Genomic DNA, 22088 nt, shown 5'->3' with positions numbered 1-22088 from the left:
CCCAAAATCAAATCTCTACTTTTATAACCATATATTTGACCCCCTTTACCCTTTACTACCTTCCCCAATCCCCTTCCCCTATGGTAACCACTACACTGTTGTCTGTGTCTATACATTTTTGTTTTGTATTTGTTGTTTTCAGTTTTATATCTCACATCTAAGTGAAATCATATGATTCTTGACTTTTTCTGTCTGACTTATTTTGCTAAGCATGATATTCTCAAGATCCATCCTTTTCTTATGGCTGAACAATATTCCATTGAATATATGGACCATATCTTTATCCAGTCATCTCTCAAAGGACACTTCGGTTGTTTCCATGTCTTAACCACTGTAAATATTGCTATAATGAACATAGAAGTACATATATCATTACAAATAAATGTTTTCAAAGTTTTCAGGTAGATACCCAAAAGAAGGGTCCTAGGTCATATGGTAACTCTAGTCTTAATTTCTTGTGGAACCTCCATACTGTTTTCCATTCTGACTGTACCAGTTTATATTGCCACCAGTAGTGAATGAGGATTCTTTTTCTCCACAACTTCTCCAACACTTGCTATTATTTGTCTTAATGATAGCCATTTTAACAGGTGTATCTCATTGTAGTTTTGTTTTACATTTCCATAAAAGCTAGTGAAGTTGAGCATTTTTCATATATTCGTTGACTATGTCTTCTTGGGAGAAGTGTCTGCTTAGGTCCTCGGTCTATTTTTAAGTTGGATTGTTTGCTCTTTTGTTGTTGAGTTTTATGAGTTCTTTTTATATTTTGGATATTAACCCCACCCCCTTATTGGAGGTGCTGTTTACAAATATCTTTGCCCATTTGGTGAGTTGCCTTTCTGTTTTATTAAGTTTATTTTGCTATGCAGAAACTTTTTAATTTGATATAGTCCCATTCTTTTTTTTTTTTTTTTCTTTGCTTTTGCTTCCATTGCCTTTGAGGTCAAATTCATAAAATCCTCTCTTGGACCAAGGTCTATAAGTTTGGTGTCCATGTTTTCTTCTATGTAATTTATTGTTTCAGGTCTTATATTTAGGTGTCTGACCCATTTTTAGTTCATTTTTATGTATGGTGTCATAACAGTCTAGTTTCATTCTAACATGTGGCTTTCCAGTTTTCCCAGCACCATTTATTAAAGAAACTTTCTTTTTTTCATTATATGTTTTTGGCTTCTTTGTTGAAGATTATTTGCCCATGTATATGTTAGTTTATTTCTGGGCTCTCAATTCTGTTCCATTGGTCTGTGTATCTGTTTTGATTATCAGTGTGTTGTAGTATAATTTGAAGTCAGGGAGTGTGTGTGATGCCTCAAGCTTTGTTCTTTTTATCTCAGGGCTGCTTTGGCTGTTCAGGAACTTTTATGGTTCCATACAAATCTGATGATTTTTTGTATTATTTCTCTTTGAAGTATTATTGCGATTTTGATGGTGATTGCATTAAATTTGTATATTGCTGTAAGTAATATGGCCATTTTAGATATGTTGATTCTTCCAATCCAGGAACATGGAATATCTTCATTTCTTTGTCTTCTTTAATTTTTTTAAAGAAATGTCTTAGATTTTTCAGTATAAGGCCTTTACATCCTTTGTCAAGTTTATCCCTAGGTATTTTATTACTTTTGTTGCAATTGCAGAAGGAACTTTTGTTTTGTTTTTTTTCTGAAATTTCATCATTAGTATATAGGAATGCAATGGATTTTTTTATATTGATTTTGTATCCTATAACTCTATTGTATTTGTTTATTCTTTCTAATAGTTTTTTTGTAGAGTCTTTAGGGTTTTCTATATAAAGAATCATGTTGTTTACAAAAAGTGACTTTTATTTTTTCATTTCCAACTTGGATGCCTTTTATTTCTTTCTCTTGCCTGATTGCTCTGGGTAGGACTTCCAAAACTGTGTTGATAACAGTGATGAGAATGGCCAACCTTGTCTTGTTCCCGACCATTTTTACCTGTTAGTATGTTTTATTTCTACTAATTATATAGTCTCATAGCTGAAATTTAATCTTATTATCCCATTTGTTGTCTGTCTTATGTTTCAATATATGATGTAATTATCTTATTTTTCTCTGCTTCCTTGCTACCTGTCACAGAGTAGGTACTCCATAAGTAAATGGTTATTGAATCAATAGATTGATGAATGATTCATAGGCAGTACAAACATTATAAGTGTTTTATATTCCATCTGTTTGCTCAATGTCAGTTGTGTGAACTAAAAACATAATTTCCATATGAAAGTATTACAAATTATAGCCCAAATTCAAAATTAACCCATAGTAGTATAAATAACTTAGAATATAACAGATTAGTCATTTTTATGTGTTTTTCTAAGTCAAAAAGTCTGTGTTTGGAGTTGTATATTTTGATAGTTCTATTTCATGCATTTAATTTAAATGTGGCTTTAGGTAGGGCCTTTATTGTTAATATTTCACCTTTTTATGGTCAGGTCTTTCTGAAAAGGGTAATGTATAGAATGTGTAGGTGCCAAATCTACACCTGAATGTCTAGACACTCAGAGTCCAAAGGTACTTTCAAATAGATCTACTTAATTTTTTTGCTATAGTAACTATTGCCCTTTAATTCTTGTATTTCCTTTAGGTATAATTAATGTTCAATAACACTATAACAGAATTTAAATTGTAGTAACTTCCACTTGTGCATATTTTTTAAAGGTAATCAGTAATTTATGTAAATATTCACCTTCCCCCAAGGAGGCGGGGGTACATAACTCCTCACTCCTTAGATGTGGGTTCTGCATGACTGCCTTCCAAATGTATACTATAAAAGGAGGGGAGGGGGTAACTTTATAGTAGAGAAACCTGACAAATACTAGTACAGTCGGATGATCAGTGATGAGTCATGTGGATAGTATGTACTCTTGATATGATAAGACAAAAATGACATTATGCCTTTGTGGTCTTCCTCCCCCAAACCCACTACCTTAATCTAATCTTGGGGAGGAAAATCAGTCAAATCCCAATTAAGGGAAATTCTAAAAAATGCCTGAGTGTTCCTCAAAACTGTCAAGGTCATTAAAAACAAGGGAAGTCTGAGAAACAGTCACAGCCAAGAGAAGCCTAAGGAGTCATGATGAATAATGTAATGTGGTGTCCTGGATGGGATCGTGGAACAGAAAAATAACATTATGTAAAAAATTAAAGAAAAATAAATACACAGTGGACTTTAGTTTTTCTTTTCATTGTAATTTGTAAGACAAGTTACATACAGTAGAGTCATTTTACTTGAATACCACCTTTCTGAATTAGTTTGGGATACAAAATTTTTTTTTTTTTTTTTTTTATCCTCACCCAAGGACATTTTTCCATTTTTTGTACAGCTAGAGTGGGAGGGAGAGAGAGGAAGAGACAGAGAGAGAGAAACATCGACGTGAAGGGACACATCGAGTGGCTGCCACCGCACAACCAACCAGGGCCGGGGACAAACTGCAACCGTAGTACATGCCCTTAGCGGGAACCGAACCCGGGTCTCTCCGGACCGCAGGCCGATGCTCTAACCGCTGAGCCAAACCGGCCAGGGCGGGATACAAAATTTTAAGTAATGCAATACAGTAGCAATAAAGTTCGTCACAGCTTGCCTTGATCCTATTTCTCATCACATTCCCTTTCTGTTTTTAGAAATGATGTAGCTTGATTACTTCTGACTAAACACCTTGATGTTCTCTTACCTGTGATATGCAATATTAGATAAATTGTTGATTTTCAGATTATTATTTTAATTTTAAATGAGCTAAAAGACTGAAAACTATAAGCATCTAACTTTTGTTGAGTATAACAGTTGTTACATCAGGGTACAAATTAATGTAGATCAGTTGGTTCTGGAGTTAAAAAATTACATAGTTTGTCCTAGTAAGCCAGGTATACCTCAACAAAACTCAACTATAATTAGACAAAGATAAAATTACAAATTGAAAGAAGTTTATAGAGTATATAATTATCTTACATAATAGAGTAAAATTGGGGCTTAGATTCTTACTTAGAGCTTGTTTGGGAATTGTATTATTTTCTAAGTAGTCTTTTGTGTGTAAATTATTCTCTTCATCAGTGTTTTCCTTGTGGCTTCTTTATTATAGAGAGAACACAAGTTTATGTTAAGCATTAGATTTATTATCCATCTAACGTAAGGTAAATGATCATTTTGAAATGCATTCCTACCCTTCTAGTTAGTCACTGAGATATGTAATTTGCATACTCATAAGTTGGGTAAATAAAAACCATCTTCCTTAGCATTAGGGTACGTTTTCTAGAATTCATGTCTCAAAATTTGATTTAAATGTAAATTATTATTGTCCTAGAATACATGAGCCTATTTATTTTCATTTCTAGGCATTCAGGGAACATTTTTTAGAAAACAGAACTTACCTTCTTGTGATAGGTCATTAGTTCTCTGTGTTATTAGGAGGCTAAAGGGCCTCAGTGGAATGAGAAAGTTTGAGTTGAAAGAAATTAGGCTGGTATAAACTCTGCTTTCAAGGATTTTACAATCCAGTGAAGATACATGATTGCCTACAACATATATGTCTCATTAATCATGTGAAATACACAGGAGAGAGTTAAAGTGGATGATGCATCAGGAGAGTAAGGCATGGTGCTTTGGGTATTCCTGAACCCAGATAAACTTTATACAATAAGAGGAATTATGAGCCTATATCCAATAATCCCATAGAAAAAGGAGGGAGTAATAACTTCTGATTTACAGAGCAAGGACAGCTTTGTGGAAGAGGGTAGCATGTAAGCCCAGTTTTTTAAGTATACATTTCTAGATATAGGGGATCCATTTAAGGAAAAAATTAATTTCAGCTGGTAATAAAAAACATGCCAATGGGAAAAGTTGGAATATATTTGGAAAAATCCAAGCTGGGAGGTTCATTGTTGATGATTACCACCTAGTCTTTGTATATCAGATCAAAGGTACATACTGTCAACATGATTTATGGGTATTAATGGTGGTCTTGTTGGTCTTTATCACCTGGCTATGGTGGTGTTTGTCTGGTTTCTCCACTGTTAAATTACTCTTTTCCCCCTTGTCTAAAGAGAACCACCTTTTTAAAAAAAATCCTTACCTGAGGACATGTTTTTATTGATTTGAGAGAGAGGGGAAGAGAAAGAGAGAAAGAAACATTGATGCAAGAGAGAAACATTGAACAGTTGCCTCCTGTACATGCCCCAAGCAGGGATCAAAGCTGTAATTCAGGTATGTGCTCTGACCAGAAATCCAACCCACCACCTTCTAGTGTATGGGATGACGCTCTAACCAACTGTGATACCCAAGGACAGGGCAGGAACCACTTTTTAAAGGGGGATTAGTGCTCTATAAAATGTAATATTATCAATGTATTATGATAAAAATTATGGATATTTCAGACCATTCATCAGGCTTAATAAATACTAGACTTTGCCTAAACTTTGAAAATGATCCTAATCTAAACTTGACCTTCTCAAAAATTAGTACCTAAAAGTGGTTTCCTTTAGACAGGTTTTTTTTTTTTTTTTTTTTTTTTTTTAATCCTCACCCGAGGACATTTTTCCATTTTTTGTTCAGATAGAGTGGGAGGAAGAGAGAGGGAGAGAGAGAGAGAAACATCGATGTGAAAGGGACACATCGAGTGGCTGCCACCCACACGACCAACCAGGGCCAGTGACAAACTGCCACTGAGGTACATGCCCTTAGCGGGAACTGAACCTGGGTCTCTCTGGACCACAGGCTGAGCCATACTGGCCAGGGCTAGACAAAGTTTTTTTACAGGGAAACCAGAAGTTGTTAGGAAATGAGTTAAGAAACAATACTTATCTTAGCATCTGGCATGTGGTAATGACATATTTTAGCTATCATTTTCATCATCATCATCATCATCACTTTCATTAAATAGCTGAAACATCCAGATACTGGACATCATTATACCCAAATTCTTGTTCATCAGTTTCACTATTTCCACTTTTATTTGGAATTATAAAAAAGTTTTTAAACCGAAACACAATAAAATCATTTTTCAAGGTATAAGCAAAGTTCACATATTTTGCAAATGATTGGCTCTTTAAAAGGTATTGGAGTAGAGAGCTCTGGGAAACTGCCTATTGGTTACACTGTTGTCAGTTCCTAAGCAACCATTGCCAAATTTGTCTTCACATCATGCAACTTTGTTTACAAAGCTGGTTGGAATTCTTACCCTTATATAAAAATAGATCAGGGAAAATGTTGAGTAGGACTGTGCTACAGGAGTGAGCCGCATTCACGCATACATTCCAGTAGGTGTCAGTCTGGCAGAAGAAAACCAGAGAATGAGATCTGAAGAGTAGGAAGACAACTGTTGGAGACCAGCCCAGGTGATGGAATCCAGCACACAGAGAACCTTTTTCTGGACTTACTCCCTCTATTTTCATCCAGGCTTCTCTGACCAGCAGGACAGGTTGTTTAGGCAATGTGGAGAGGAACATCCATGGAAGATAGTGGTCTGCACCCAATATTTTGGTCATAGCCAATTCAGCTTACTTACAAAGCATTAAAGCCACAATAAACAGAAAATCTATTATCTATGTAGGCAAAACCTGAGTAATGGGCAGCACTGGTATATGGATAGCAAATTTTTATTTCTAGTAAGGTAGGTACATATAGGACTTCAGTAATAAATGCTCATTGGCTAGCTGAAGATTCCCACGGTGACTTTATATGTTTCTGGGTAATTTTCCATATCATAAATGCAAAGTAACTTTGATATTAGTTAAATACATTATAACTAAGAAAAACATATAACGGTACCATACATGAATCCCAAATAATATTTATGCCAATGTTACTTTTTATTACTAGTATAATTAAGAATAAATGTTATAGTGTAATTTAACTTACATAATAAATGATTACCTCTAATTTCCCAAGAGTAACTCCCCCCACCTCCATATGCTGCAAGAGAAAATCATTAACTGGCCATCCCATAAGCTTGGACAATCACAGGATTGTGAAGCACATGACTCCCTGGTTGATATATTTTTTCTCAGGAATGTCTTGCCAATTTCCAGGAACTTCAGTGTTGTCATTGTCACTAGATATGTCACTGCTATTACTCTAGAATGCAGTAGCATCTTCTGTTTGCTAGATCAATGTGAAATTCATAAAAGCAATTCATGATTCTAGATTGTGAATCACCACACTGTGAAGGTCTCTTTAAGGAGAGAATCCCTACTTTCATTTTTCCTCAAATTGTTGACCAATTAATAACAAAAGGATATTTTAGTACCTAGTATGTGATTACAACAACAACTGTATAGCTGTTTCATCACAGGGGTCTCTGACGTGTTACTAGTTATATTTTTCACTCATTCTCCTAGACATTGAATGAATGGTAGAAACCTGGAAAATGGTACCAACCTTGAAATAGCATTCTGGAAAATGTCTAGATACTTAAGCCAAGTTATTTTTAATAATTGTTAATTATATATAAACACTTCACTAAAAGAAATGCAACAGGATTATTAGCCTCTATTTGTTTTTGAAATTTCTAAATATATATGTGTATGCATGTATGTGTATATGTTTATATGAATGTATATATATGTGTGTGTGGGCATGTTTATGTACATAGAATCTATTTTTTAAATAATTTTTAATATATGTTTTTATTGATTTTAGAGAGAGTGTGGGAGAGGGGGAGAGAGAGAAACATAGATGTGAGAGAGAAACATCAATGAGCTGCCTCCTGCATGCCCCCTACTGGGGATCGAGCCTGCAACCATGTGCCCTAGCAGGGAATCAAACCTGTGACCTTCTGGTGCATTTGACAACACTCAACCAACTGAGCCACACTAGTCAGAGCATTATCTATTTTTTTATTTCCTTAAAGTTTAGAGACCATGATCATAATGCTTGAGAGTCAGGAAATGGGATTTTGGTAGCAGCTCCACAAATTTCTTTTTCACTGACCTTACCTAAATCACTTCCCTTCTCATGGCCTTAACTTCCTTATCAGAGGAGTTGGCTAGATATCTGTGAGGCGTCTTCTAGGTTAAAGATTGCATGGTTTGCAAGGTTGCTGCATGTATCTTGGCATTGCCTTAATGCACTCTAAACAGGAGGCATCGGTTTTCTGTCTGGGAAATGCTCCATCTTTCATTTCACAGTCTTCCAAGTTGGGTTAAAGTTTGGTTAAAACCTGGCAACAAGGAATTCCTACTCCAATCCTTTTGTCTTAATAGTTTTCAAATATCTTGGGTACTTTTTAGCTTTAAGTTTCGCTGTTAGAAGAAAGGGTAGAACTCCTCAGTTTCTGTTTTGCTTTTTTTTTTTTTTTTTTCTTTATAAAGTCAGGTTTTTTAAAACAAATAGAAGAGCTGAGGAATTATTATCAGGAAGTTGAAGCCCTCAGTAGAAGACGTGATTACAAGGTGGTCCCTTTGCTTTTGCATCTATTGTCATGAGCCAGCTACATGCCCTCACACTATAGGTGAGACTGCTGAAGGAAGGTATGTTGACAACAACCCAAATCACTAAGATTGTCTGGCTATTATGCTGACTTTTTCTCTGTGCCTTCTAAGCAAATATTTGGAAGTGATAGAAAACTTGGCACAATCTCAGAACTCAAGGGAAATCTGGGTTCTTAACTTACTGGGCTCTGGCTACTGTTTGTGCCAGCCCTAGAAGAGATCTGCATGTTACTTATCATAGTCTCCATGCAAATGGGAAGAAATGAGACTAGTATGGCTTCCAAAAGGCCCCAAGGATTTGCATTTCACACAGCCCAGTAGGATTCTGAGTGACTGACCTAAAGATCTTAAGATTTAGAAACCAAAAATTTTCTCCTTATCTATGATTTTTAATTTAGTCTTTCCCCGAAAGACAAGAATCCAAGAGTTTATCTTCTTACTTGTCTGTAAAAGGGTCTTAATGAGATCAAACTTCCTTTTCAACCTCAACCTTTTATGTTAAGAATAATAATTTAAAAAGACTCTAATTTCAACATCGAGTATTCAAAAAGTGGTAGCTTTTGCTGGTATGGTAAGAACATAAGAAAATAGAATGCAGAGCTGTGATTGAAATTACCCTTTGAAGAGTCTGCAAGTGTTGATGCTCATAACTATGGCTCGCTCAACAAAAGGAAACTTCGAGTCTGTGTGGAATAAAGTAAAACAATGAGCTAACTCTACTGCATTTTCTACAAGCAACCTGTGTGACTTTAGGAAAGTCTCCTAAGAGCTCTGATTCTGTTTTCTCATTTGTAAAATAGCTTAGAATTTTGTTGCAGGCCTTCCTTAGGGGTGTGTAAAACTTCCCAGTTTCCAGATCTTATTGTTTCATGGAATATCCCAAGTAGGTATTAAGGGCCCTACACATAGCTATTCTGCAGGTTCTGTGTTTGAAAGGTTGAAATATTTTAAAATTTTTAACCTGAAATAAACAGGTAAAATTTGGGAGGGACAATAAATACATAAGTAGTTTTGCTTGTTCCTTTTAAAAACAGGCTTCTGTTTATATATCATATTGTCTTTTATCTTTTCCTAGAGAATCACCCAGTTATTTTTCCTCAGGTCATAGAATTTGGAATTTTGAAAATTTCTCAATGAAAATAGATGCATACTTTATAACTCCTTAAGATTTTGCACTTGTAATTAATTTTTTGAGCACTGTTTTATATTGGAGTAAATGAGATAATTAAAAGATTTTTCAAGAAGGAGAAGTCTATGAGAAAATAAATGGTTTCTCCATGTGATTCAACACTGCAGCTGAGATACCTGGTGAACAGAGGAATCATTTGTTGGAAGTGTACTTAATCATCATGAATGGCACCCTGATTACAGTTCAAGAGACATGATCAGAGTCAAGAATGTGATAGCATCCATTCACAAACACATATACTGACACTTACTTTTATTTGATGTAGGATTTATACCAGCTGTTCTCAACCTGTGGGTCGCCACCCCTTTGGTGGTCGAACAACCTTTCACAAGGGTCGCCTAAGACCATCAGAAAACACATATTTCTGATGGTCTTAGGAACCGAGACTCTGCTCCTCTATCCATCTCCAGGCAGGTCTGCCCACATGCAGATACACCCACATGCAGATATACCCACATACGAGTACCCAGCATGATGACATCATCACGCCAACCCCATCACATACACCTTGTACAAATACAGGTGTATGTGATAGGTTTGGCGCCATAATGTACTTATGCAGACCAGTCACACGTGTAGAAAACAGCTACTCTGTTAAAAGCAGCGACTGTTGAAAGCAGCAGTATTGGAGGTAAAATGACACTTTATGAATTATAATTACTGGGTAAATGTAAAATCATGTACTGTAAAATCATCAACTACTGCAAAAAAAAAAAAAGAAATATCTGTACCATGGAAACTTAATCTAGATGCTGATCGGTCTTTTTATATTCAGCTATGGTTGATGTGAATACTGCTCCCTTGTGATAATAACAGGTATGTGAAAAAAAACAACACAGTCAATGGTAAATCATAGGAAACTTTAATGTACTATATTGACTAAACTATGCCATGTATCATCTTTTGTATTATTAAAGCTACTATTATATATTATTTTCATTAGCAAACTATCCCATGACAATGGATCATGTTGAGAAGAATGTTAAAAAATATATATATAGTGAGGATTTTTTACAATATGGTTTTACCTCAATAATTACAGCAGGAATTGAGAAACCGCAATGTGTTATTTGTTGTGAAGTTCTATCAGCCAAATCTGTGAAGCCAAACAAACTAAAACGCCATTTTGATAGCAAGCATCCGAGCTTTGCCAGCAAGGATACCAGCTATTTTAGAAGCAAAGCTGATGGACTCAAGAAAGCCAGACTTGACACTGGTGGCAAGTACCACAAACAAAATGTAGCAGTCATTGAAGCTTCATATTTGGTGACACTCAGAATCACCAGAGCTATGAAACCTCACACCATTGCTGAGAATTTACTGTTGCCAGTGGCCAAAGAAATTGTTCGAGTTATGATCGGAGACAAATTTGTTATGAAATTGAGTGCAATTTCTTATCTAATGACAATGTCTGCAGAAGAATGTCTGCTGATATTCTTGATCAGGTAATCCAGGAAATTAAATATGCTCCACTTCCAATATTTAGCATCCAGCTTGATGAATCTACAGATGTTGCAAACTGTTCAGAGTTACTGGTTTTTATGAAGTATATTAATGATGGTGACTTTAAAGATGAGTTTCTTTTTTGAAAACCTCTTTAAACGAAAACTACTGCACATGATGTGTTTGACACAGTTGGTTCATTTCTGAAAGAGCATAAGATCTCTTGGGAAAGGTTTGTGGTGTTTGCACAGATGGTGCTCCAGCTATGCCAGGATGTCGATCTGGATTTCAACATTTGGTACTGAATGAGTCACCAAAAGTTGACAGAACTCACTGTATGATTCATCAGCAAATATTAGCGACAAAGATGCTGCCACAAGAGTAACAAGAAGTAATGAACAGTGGCATAAGTTCTGTCAATTTTGTAAAGACAAGCACTTTAAACAGTTGACTGTTTTCACAACTGTGCAATGAGTTGGATGCGCCAAACAATGCTCTGCTATTTCACACTGAAGTGAGATGGTTGTCAACAGGAAAAGTTTTAAAACATGTTTTTGAGCTTTGTGATGAACTCAAAATGTTTTTTAATCAGAAAACAAGACCGCAGTTTGAAACACTTTTCAGCAATAAAAGTGAACTACAGCTTACTTGGTTGACATCTTTGCCATCTTGAATGAGTTAAATTTATCACTGCAAGGACCAAATGCAATATGCCTTGCTTTATCTGAAAAGATCTGATCATTCCAAATGAAACTTCAGCTTTGGCCAAAAAAAAAAGCAGATGAAAATAAAATTTACATGTTGCCTACCTTATCTGCTTTCTTTGAGGAACATGACATTGAAGCAGACAAAAGGATTACGATGATAATTTCTGTGAAAGAACACTTGCACATGCTTGCAGACGAAATTTTATCGTACTTTCCAAATTCACCTGACACCCCATTTACACTTGCCAGAAGCCCATTCACAGTCAAAGTTGAAGATATTCCTGAGACAGCACAAGAGGAGTTCGTTGAATTTATTAACAGCGATGCAGCGAAGAATGATTTCTCTGCAATGCCAGTTACAAAATTCTGGATCAAGTGTTTCCAGTCATATCCTGTTCTGTCTGAGACTGTGTTGCGCCTTCTTCCATTTCCAACAACATATCTTTGTGAAACAGGGTTTTCCAGCTTGTTGGTTATCAGGTCTAAATACAGAAGTAGACTGTGGAAGATGATCTTCATTGTGCTCTTTCAAAGACTGATCCGAGAATTTCTGATCTGGTGAGAAAGAAGCAATCTCAACCTTTGCACTGACGATGGCTTTTTACGCACACTATCGCAAAATGTAACAATGTAGTTTACTGTTGTTTTATTAAGACTGTTACCCATACTACACCATGCTTCAAGGCAAAATTTCATTTATTTGTAATTAGAAATAAATATTTCACAATATATAATTACATATTGTTTTTGTGATTAATCACTATGCTTTAATTCTGTTCAATTTGTAACAATGAAAATACATCCTGCATATCATATATTTACATTACGTTTCATAACAGTAGCAAAATTACAGTTATGAAGTAGCAACAAAAAATAATTTTATGATTGGGGGTCATCACAACGTGAGGAACTGTATTAAAGGGTCACGGCATTAGGAAGGTTGAGAACCACTGATTTATACTGATGTTTCTTGGACATTGTGAGAGGTCAGACATTAAAATATACGTTTATTTTCTCTAGTGATACAGCATGAGGGGGATGCATTGTGAATCTGACATTAATTTTAGAAAAACTAAACATAAAAGTTTTCCTGGTTGTCAAATCCTCCTGCAATTATAAAATCATTGTTTTATTTTTACTAGAGAAAACTTAAAAACCAAAGATATATAACAACGAGCAATAGTAAGAAAGAAAAATGTAGAAAGTGTAAAATATCCAGTAAGGATTATATAACTTCTTAATTTTACTCAACCATCTGGCATCAGAATCTTCTCTCATCTCTGGCATTGCAGAGTAATTAAGAACTTTGGGTTTAAGGAGATTCAGAATACAAAATCATGGCTTTGTCGCTTAAGATGTGTGCCCTTAGGTGAGTTGTTCAATGTCTCTAAGTTTCCATTTTTTCCTTTTTTAAAGAGGTGATAATCATACCTACTTACTTTATAGGTAGATGGAGATTGCTGTGAGAGTAAATGACAGTGTACACTATATTTGTTAGAGGGACTGTCATGGACAGCATCATCCTTGACCCCTAGGACTCAGATGAACCACATTGAGACCGTTAACTTTCAGCCATCTCTGCTGACCTAAATCAGTTAAATCTGAGCCTTTCCTATTTCTCCGCCTTCTTAACTAGGTCCTTTTCTTTTCAAATTAATTTTCAATACATTTCAATAAAAATTTAATAAAGGCTATTGATAAGAAATTGATGAACTTAGGCGGCATAATGAGTTCTGAGTTGGCACTTGCCCTCCTCCCACCCTAGAAATCTCTGCTTTTCAGGCTGTGCTCTCATATGTGATCTGAAGTAGGGAAGTGGCTGCTAACTTTTGGAAATATTCAGCTGCCAAGCTTCCTCTGTGCAGACTTAAAATAGATCTGACTGAGAAAGGAAGGTACAATGTAAACCAACTGTTAGCCTCTACATTGAGACTGTTTTTCTTGATCTAGTAATAAGTACTTTTTTTTTTTGTTAGAAGATAAAGAAACTTAGCCCCCCATTTCACATTTCTGACTGTTTGAGGACAGACCTCATGGTTTAACATGGGTATAACTGAAGATTTACTGTTTCTTGTCCCTCCATCTTAAAAAAGATAAAACATTTTATCACCAGAGATGACAGATATCTTTGTTTTGGGGATAACTCATGATTCTTCTTAGTAGCATGAACATGTTAACAGCACCTGATTAATCCTTAAACCAAAATCCATAGAACATTTTTTTAGGTTGACAATTAGATGCAACTTAATTTTGGATAGGTAGCAGAAATTCAGAGATGCCTCCCATGTACCTCAGATGAAAACCTTTTCAGCCATGCCTATGGATGCCAGTAGCAATAGGGGATAGATTCTGTATGGTTGGACCATAGGCTAACTTAAAGAATTGTTGGTGAGTGAATATTGAGAGCCTTGACTCCCACAATCTGTTTTCACAAAAATGGCTTTCTAGATATTGTGGCATAAGGAAGGAAGTGAAAGGGAGTTATTCCTTATTTAGGGAAAGTTTAATCTATAGAGAGAATGGACACTCAGTGGCTTTTCCACATTATTCCTTTTAGTTCATCAAAAGAAATATAGGATACAAGTATCCTTATAGAGTACCTTGATGGTCATAACATTAGCAGGTCAATAGGGATAGATGGTCCTAGCTACTACTGCTGGTAAACAGAAGGCTCCAGCATTCTCATACATCAATGAATACATAAATACTTATCAAATATCTAGCCCTGTGGGAGATAGAAAAGATACAAGACAGATCCTAGTTCTCAGGGATCTTTAAACAGAGGGGCTTTAAATACCACTCAATGATTTTCTGAGCCATGGTTTAAACACTGATAGCCGGGTCATAGCTGGACCATTTTCAAACTGCCATATTCGTCCCCATCTTATGCTTTTTGTTGGTAGATACAGAAATTTTGTCCCCCATCCCCAACTCCTTCAAATGCAGCAGTATTCTGGATTGAAAAATGTCTATTACGCAAGTAGTCCTTGTCAGAAACAAGGATAAGTTATGTCTGAAGGTAAATTGCACATCTCTGGCAATTTTTCCTCCCCATATGTAAACTGAGGCCTGCAGCCACACTGTCCACCTCTGCTGAGTGGGCCAGCCCCTGAGGGTTGGAGTTGCTTGTCTTTTCCCGTCTGACAAGACCTGCATGATCAGTGTGCTGAGAATCCTTTCCTCACATGATCTTGATTTTTGTGTTTTTGAGAATGTTAACAGTTCATTTAGATGCTCACATTTTAGAAAGAAAGAAAACCCCCAAACCCAAAACTTTTGTGGGAACTAAGTCAATGTTTAGCCACAGCAGGCAAGGGACACCTTTCCTCTGTTCCTGCTGTTTCTTCCCTCTCTTCACAACCCCTCCACCCCCACCCCTTCTCCTGACTTGGAAGTTTGCCTGGAAACCATTTTTCTTTTATTATAATGGCAGCCCTCCAATCCTCCCTTGCTAATTTCCCTGTACTTTGTGGGGTCATTAAATTGTCCAGATGTATATTATTCTTTGGGCTTGAAGATTTGGACTCTGAAGATTTCTTGCTTTCTTTGCTCTGCCCATATTGCCCCTACTCCCTCAAAAAAATAAAAGAAAACAGACATATTAAAAATGAGATTCACCGGGTTGTGGGATGTTGGCTTGATCCCCAGTAGGGGGCATGCAGAAGCCGATAGGTATTTCTCACATCAATGTTTCTAACATCGATGTTCCTATCTCTCTCTCCCTCTGTCTCTAAAAAATCTATTTGACTACTCTCTATGCCCTTTAATTTTAAAAAGAAGTGAGACTCAGCCACTGGGAACATATAGTGAGTCACTTATTCATGTCAGTTATGCTTACATTGCTATTTTGAAACATAGAATATATCCTTCTCTTTAAAATAAGGTAACTAAATCTCATGTTATCATGATTGGAACACAAAGCAGCAATGTAAAACAAAGTCAAAGAAATAGGCTTTTTATGACTATAACACCCTATAAAGCATAAAGTTCCATAACTAGTTATGTCTCAGAGAGCTTTTGTAAAATAATAATTCATTGTCTTTTAGGTTTAACAGTTGTCTATAAAGAGGGGTGGTAAAGTATACTCAAGAATGGGACCAAAGCCATCGCTAAAGAGTTTTCCATGGTCTTAGATGCCCCTCTGACAGGCCATTGTATGGAGAGACACCCAAGTAGCAGAAAGGAGCAGAGATGTCTCCAACACCAAGCTGAGTCAGGGCCTACCAGTGCGGTTCCAAGAATAACCAAGGAGTCTTCTGGGGTGCTGGATATAGGGGGACTGCAGATCCCCCCCAACACACACACACAACCAGGGACTGCTGTCCATCAGCAGTGGTAAATAGCAGCCTCTTGTAGTAGTGGGGTCATGACATTGGCATATGAACTGCCCTTCCCAGCTGGGCCATCCTGGCACCATTGTCGTCAGGCCTATGGAGGGAGCCATCCCAGCTGCACCGAAATAGTCATTCTTGTTCCCTCTCCCACTCCCTTGTCAACAAGCAAGCAAACAAAAGGGATGATATTGTGGTTCATGCAGTGAACAGAACCTTTCTCAGCTAAAGGAAAGAAATAGGTGTACTTATTTACGGCAGAATCCTTTATACCTTATTTTTGTGAGAGATGGGGAAATTTTCGTATTTTCATAGCTCCTAGGACGGAGTTCCTCTTTACTGGTGGGTCACACATTTTGAATGAAGCCTTAAGGGTTTGCATTTGTTTTTGAGGGAAGAATTCATCCTGGTTGATCAATTGTGGCTCTCAAGAAGAGCATGGTGTTCTGTGCAGCATGAACGATTTCGTTCACTCAGCGAACCTCATTTTCTCTGGTACAGGCACTGCCTCCTCATGGGGGTACAGAAATACACCTGCACAGCCTCTGTTCTCAGGAGTGCGACATCTAATAGAAATGGTAAAAATGGGCAGGGGCCTAAGGTGGGGAGGAGGGGGCTTTACAAGTCACATCTGTTTGATGGGAATTGATGATAAGACTGAAGAGCCTCAGATAGGGACCTACAGTCAATATAGAAGAGGTCATAGGGAAGATCATTGAGCAAGGTGAACAAGATATCCCCTGGCTGCTTTCTTCCCTGTCCCTTAAACATTGTTATACTACTGTAGTAGAACCCAACTGCTTTCAGTCCATCTGCCCCAAGAACATCTTCTGCTTGGCATGATAGGAATTTTCTTCTATTTTTAATAGAATATTGGCCTGGCATGCTCATTATGTACTAAGTGACAACAGGTGTGTCTTGGTCCAGTGAAAATAACTAATATAGTGTTGTACTATGGTTTTATGACTTTATACTATCCTTGACACATGAGTCTTCCCCCACCCAAAGCAAGGAGGGGTTAAAATATATATATTTTTGTTTGTTTATTAGCATCTACGCAAAGGAATATGAAAGTGTCATAGAAAGTGGAAAATAACTTATATTTATTGAACATCTGCTATGTGCTGGGAATTTAATCAGTATCCCTCTGGAGAGAGTGTTATTGTACCCACTGAACTGATGGGAACTCTGTAGTCAAGCGTGCTTAAGTACCTTGCCCACATTCACACAGCAAATAGCTTGGTCCATACTCCACAAGGAAAAGAAAGTTGCCAATACTTCTCAGAGTTGTTCCTATTTTGGATTCACTGACCTTCTCCTCTTGTGTTATTTTGGTTGATGTTAATCATTTCCCCCATCATTCAGCTTCACTATTTTAGATATGATGTGCACTTCTGTGGATACAGTAAGCCTTCATGGAAGTGGCTGACAAATACACTTAAAGAAAAGTATGTACCTTGTATATTCCTAATTCAAAAGTATCTGAATTGCTTGAAATTCCTGGTGTAGATGGACTAAATGCAGATATAGGAGGCCTTTTTACCTGTGCGGGTTTATTAGCTTAGGAGCTGTTGTAGATAATTTTGCTCCACTTCTTAGTTACCCCGACATGGAGCTGTGCACTCATTTGTCCCCATAGTGCCTGCTCACAGAAACACTGTCTTATTCTGTCATTGCAGCAGCCCTGAGGAATTCACTCTTTTGCAGAAGACCCAATTGCCCAAATAAAAATAAAAACTCTCCACTTGTTTACAGCTTTAAGAAACATTTTTCACATCCGGCCAGTGTGGCTCAGTGGTTGAGCATCAACCCATGTATCAAGAGGTTGTTGGTTTGATTCCTGGTCAGGACACATGCCCAGGATGTGGGCCCGATCCCCAGTGGAGGGCATGCAGGAGGCGGCCAACTAATGTTCTCTCTCATCGATGTTTCTATTTTTCTCTCCCTCTTACTTCCTCGCTCTCTGAAATCAATAAAGGAAAAAAATTTTTTAAATAAAAAAAAGAAACATTTTTTCAGCATGAAAATTCTCTGAAGATTTGAGACTATTAACACCAAACCAAGTTTTCTCTTGGCTCCTTTTTCTCTTTTTTCTGACTGCAAATTAACTTCCTCTTCTGGTTTCTGTTCATCTTACTGTTCCTAATTGTTATGTTGGTCAAATAGAGAAAGTGCTCCCTTTTAAAAATGGGACTATGAGGACTTTTCACCAAAAAATATTAGACTGTTTACCTATTTTAAAATGAAAAATAACACAATGATAAATGTTGTGTTTAAACTCCAGCTTGAAAATGTTTGGGATTACTGAAAAAAAACATGTGCACCTCTATGTTCATGGCAGTGCTATTTACAATAACCAAGATTTGGGAGCAGCCCAAGTGTCCATCAATAGATGAGAGGATAGAAAAGCTGTGGTACATATATAGAATGAAATTCTACTCAGCCATAAAAAAAAGGAGGAAATCTTACCTTTTGTGACAGCGTGAATAGACCTGGAGAGTATAATGCTAAGTGAAATAAGCCAGTCAGAGAAAGACAAGTACCGTGTGATTTCACTTATATGTGGAATCTAATAAAAAAACTAAACAAATAAACGAAACAGAAATAGACTCATAGATACAAAGAATAGACTGACAGCTATCAGAGGGGAGGAGGATTGGGGGCTGGGTGAAAAAGTTTAATGGATTAAGCAAAAAAAAAAAAAGAAAACACCTCATAATAGATACAGACAACAGTATGTTGATTACCAGAGGGAAAATGTGGGCGGGGGTGGGGGGTGTAGAAGAGTGTAAAAGGGAGATAAATGGTGACAGAAAGAGACTTAACTTTGGGTGGTGAACACATAATACAGTATACAGATGATGCACTATAGAATTATACATTTGAAACCTGTATATTTTTATTAACCAATATACTCCAATAAATTCACTAAAAATGTTTTTTTTTAAAAAGAGCCCGGCCAGTGAGGATCACTGGATAAGAGTTGACCCATGCACCAAGAGGTCACTGGCTCGATTCCCGTTCAGGGTACATGCCCAGGTTGTGGACCCAATCCCCACTATGGGGCATGCAGGAGGTGGCCAATCAATGTTTCTATTTCTCTCTCCTTCCCCCTTTCTCTATCTCTAAAATCAATAAAGAGTCCACACAATATGGCTCAGTGGTTGAACATCGACCCATGCACCAAGAGGTCATCGGCTCGATTCCCAGTCAGGACACATGCCTAGGTTGTGGGCCAAATCCCCAGTGGAGTGCATGCAGGAGGTGGCCAGTTGATGTTTACTCTCACCGATGTTGACATTTTTCTCTTCCTCTCCTTTCCTCTGTCTTTCTAATATATCAATAAAGGAAATATTAATTTTCAAAAAGAAAAGAATGGGATTCAGAAATGGCAGCAGAGTGAATGGAAGATACACAGACCATCTTCCAGGACCAAACTGGAATTACAACTAAAATAAAGACAAATCTTTGGGAAAACCAGCAGAAAAGCAGCTGGAGAGGACCCATATAACCACGGTCAAAAGAGCACATGAAAGCAATCCTGGGAGCAACTGCGGAGGCGTGAGAGGGCAGGCTGGGAGCACACTAACTGCCACTGTTTTAGCTGTGAGCAGCAATTTGAGATTAAAATCTCAAGCTCGCTTCACAGCCCAGCAGGCCGAGACAGAGCACTATTAGCTACAGCCACTCACCTTGGGCTCAGGCAGAGGAAGGGCAGATTGGACTGGAACTGTGTGGAGAGCCTTGGGATTTGGAGGGCACTGGGAGTTGTGTTGAATCTCTCCCTCATAGGACAGTAGCCATCTTACTCAAAGAGTTCCAGAGTCCATGGGACAAGCAACAGCCCCTCCCTCAGGTATTTAACACCACACTGCCAGGCCAGAGAAATACAAATTGAGGCTCATTAACCAGCCAGCCAGAATCTGCCCCAGCCTCTGGAAACACTATTACCCTGAACAGCTGAAGGTTTTTTTTTCATTCAGTTCAGGTCTACAACCAAAGCTGATCAAGTAACTAAGAGTAATAGCCTTCAGGCAAAAAGCTAGAGGATAGGTGAACATTTCTTGGGCCACATGTTAGGACACAAACTAAGTCTCTACAAGTTCAAGAAGATTGTAATCTTATCAAGCATCTTTTCAGATTACAATGGCATGAAACTAGAAATCAATTACAACAAAAACACACAAAGACATTTGAACACATGGAGGCTAAATAGCAAGTTATTAAACAGTGATTGGGTTACCAAGGAGATCAAGGAAGAAATTACAGACTTCCTGGAAACCAATAAAAATGGACACACAACAACACAAAATCTATGGGACACAGCAAAAGCTGTCCCGAGAGGGAAGTTCATAGCACTACAGGCCTACCTCAAGAAAAAAGAAAAATTTCTAATTGACTATCTAAACTCACAACTTAAAGAACTAGAAAGCGGCCCTGGTCAGTTTGGCTCAGTAGTTAGAGCGTCGGCCTGTGGTCCAGAGAGACCCCGGTTCAGTTCCTACTAAGGGCACATACCTCGGTTGCAGTTTGTCCCCGGCCCTGGTTGGTCATGCGGGCGGCAGCCACTCGATGTGTCCCTTTCACATTGATGTTTCTCTCTCTCTCTCTCCCTCCCACTCTATCTGAACAAAAAATGGAAAAATTTCCTCGGGTGAGGATTAAAAAAAAAAAAAAAAAAAAAGAACTAGAAAGCAAACAAAAAGAAAAACCTAGAGCAAGTAGAACAAAAGAAATAGTAAAAATCAGAGCAGAAATAAACAACACAGAGACCAAAAAAATGATTCAAAATATTAATGAAACAAAGAGCTGGTTCTTGGAAAAGATAAACAAGATTGATGGACCCTTAGCTAAACTCACCAAGAAACAAAGACAGAGGACCCACATAAACAAAATCAGAAATAAAAGAGAAGTAACAACTGACACCAAAGAAATACAAATACTATGAACTATTACACAACAAATTTGACAATCTAGGTGAAATGGACAAACTTCTAGAAACATAGTCTTCCCAAAACTGAACTGGGAAGAGAGAAAACTTGAACAGATCAATAACAACTAAGGAAATTGAAGATGTAATCAAGACTTACTCAGCAAACAAAAGCCCAGGCCCAGACGGCTTCACCAGGGAGTTTTACCAAACAGTCAAAAAAGAACTAACACCCATTCTCCTCAAACTATTTCAAAAAATTCAAGAAGAAGGAATACTTCCAAACTTGTTTTATGAGGCCAGTGTAATTCTAATTCTAAAACCAGATAAACTACAAAGAAAGAAAAAGGAGGCCAATATTCCTGATGAGCATAGATGCCAAATCCTCAACAAAATATTAGCAAATTGGATCCAGCGATACATTAAAAAAAAAGTATTCACCATGACCAAGTGGAATTCATCTTTGGGATGCAAGGCTGGTACAATATTCACAAATCGATAAATGTGATATATCACATAAACAAAATGAAAGATAAATATCATATGATCATATCAACAGATGCTGAAAAAGCATTCGACAAAATCTAGCACCCATTTCTGATAAAAGCGCTCAGCAATCTGGGAATAAAGGGATCATATCTCTACATAATAAAGGCAATATATGAAAGACCTACAGCCAACATCATACTCAATGGGCAAAAATTAAAAGCATTTCCCTTAAGAACAGGAACAAAACAAGGATGCCCACTTTTGCCACTCTTATTTAACATACTACTGGAAGACTTAGCCACAGCCATCAGACAGGAAGGAAAAATAAAAGGGATCCAAACTGGAAAGGAGGAAGTGAAACTGTCATTATTTGCAGATGACATGATACTACACCTAGAAAACTCCAAAGACTCCATCAAAAATCTACTAGATTTAATAAACAAATTTGGCAAAGTAGCAGGATACAAAATTAACATCAAGAAATTGACAGCATTCTTATACACCAATGATGAACTCACAGAAAGAGAAACTAAAATAACAATCCCATTTATCATCAAAGAAAAA

Source organism: Molossus molossus, unplaced genomic scaffold, assembly GCF_014108415.1.
Source record: "Molossus molossus isolate mMolMol1 unplaced genomic scaffold, mMolMol1.p scaffold_m16_p_6, whole genome shotgun sequence".
NCBI classification, from domain to species: Eukaryota; Metazoa; Chordata; class Mammalia; order Chiroptera; family Molossidae; genus Molossus; species Molossus molossus.
The sequence above is the reverse complement of the archived record's forward strand: the minus strand, read 5'-3'. Positions refer to the sequence as shown.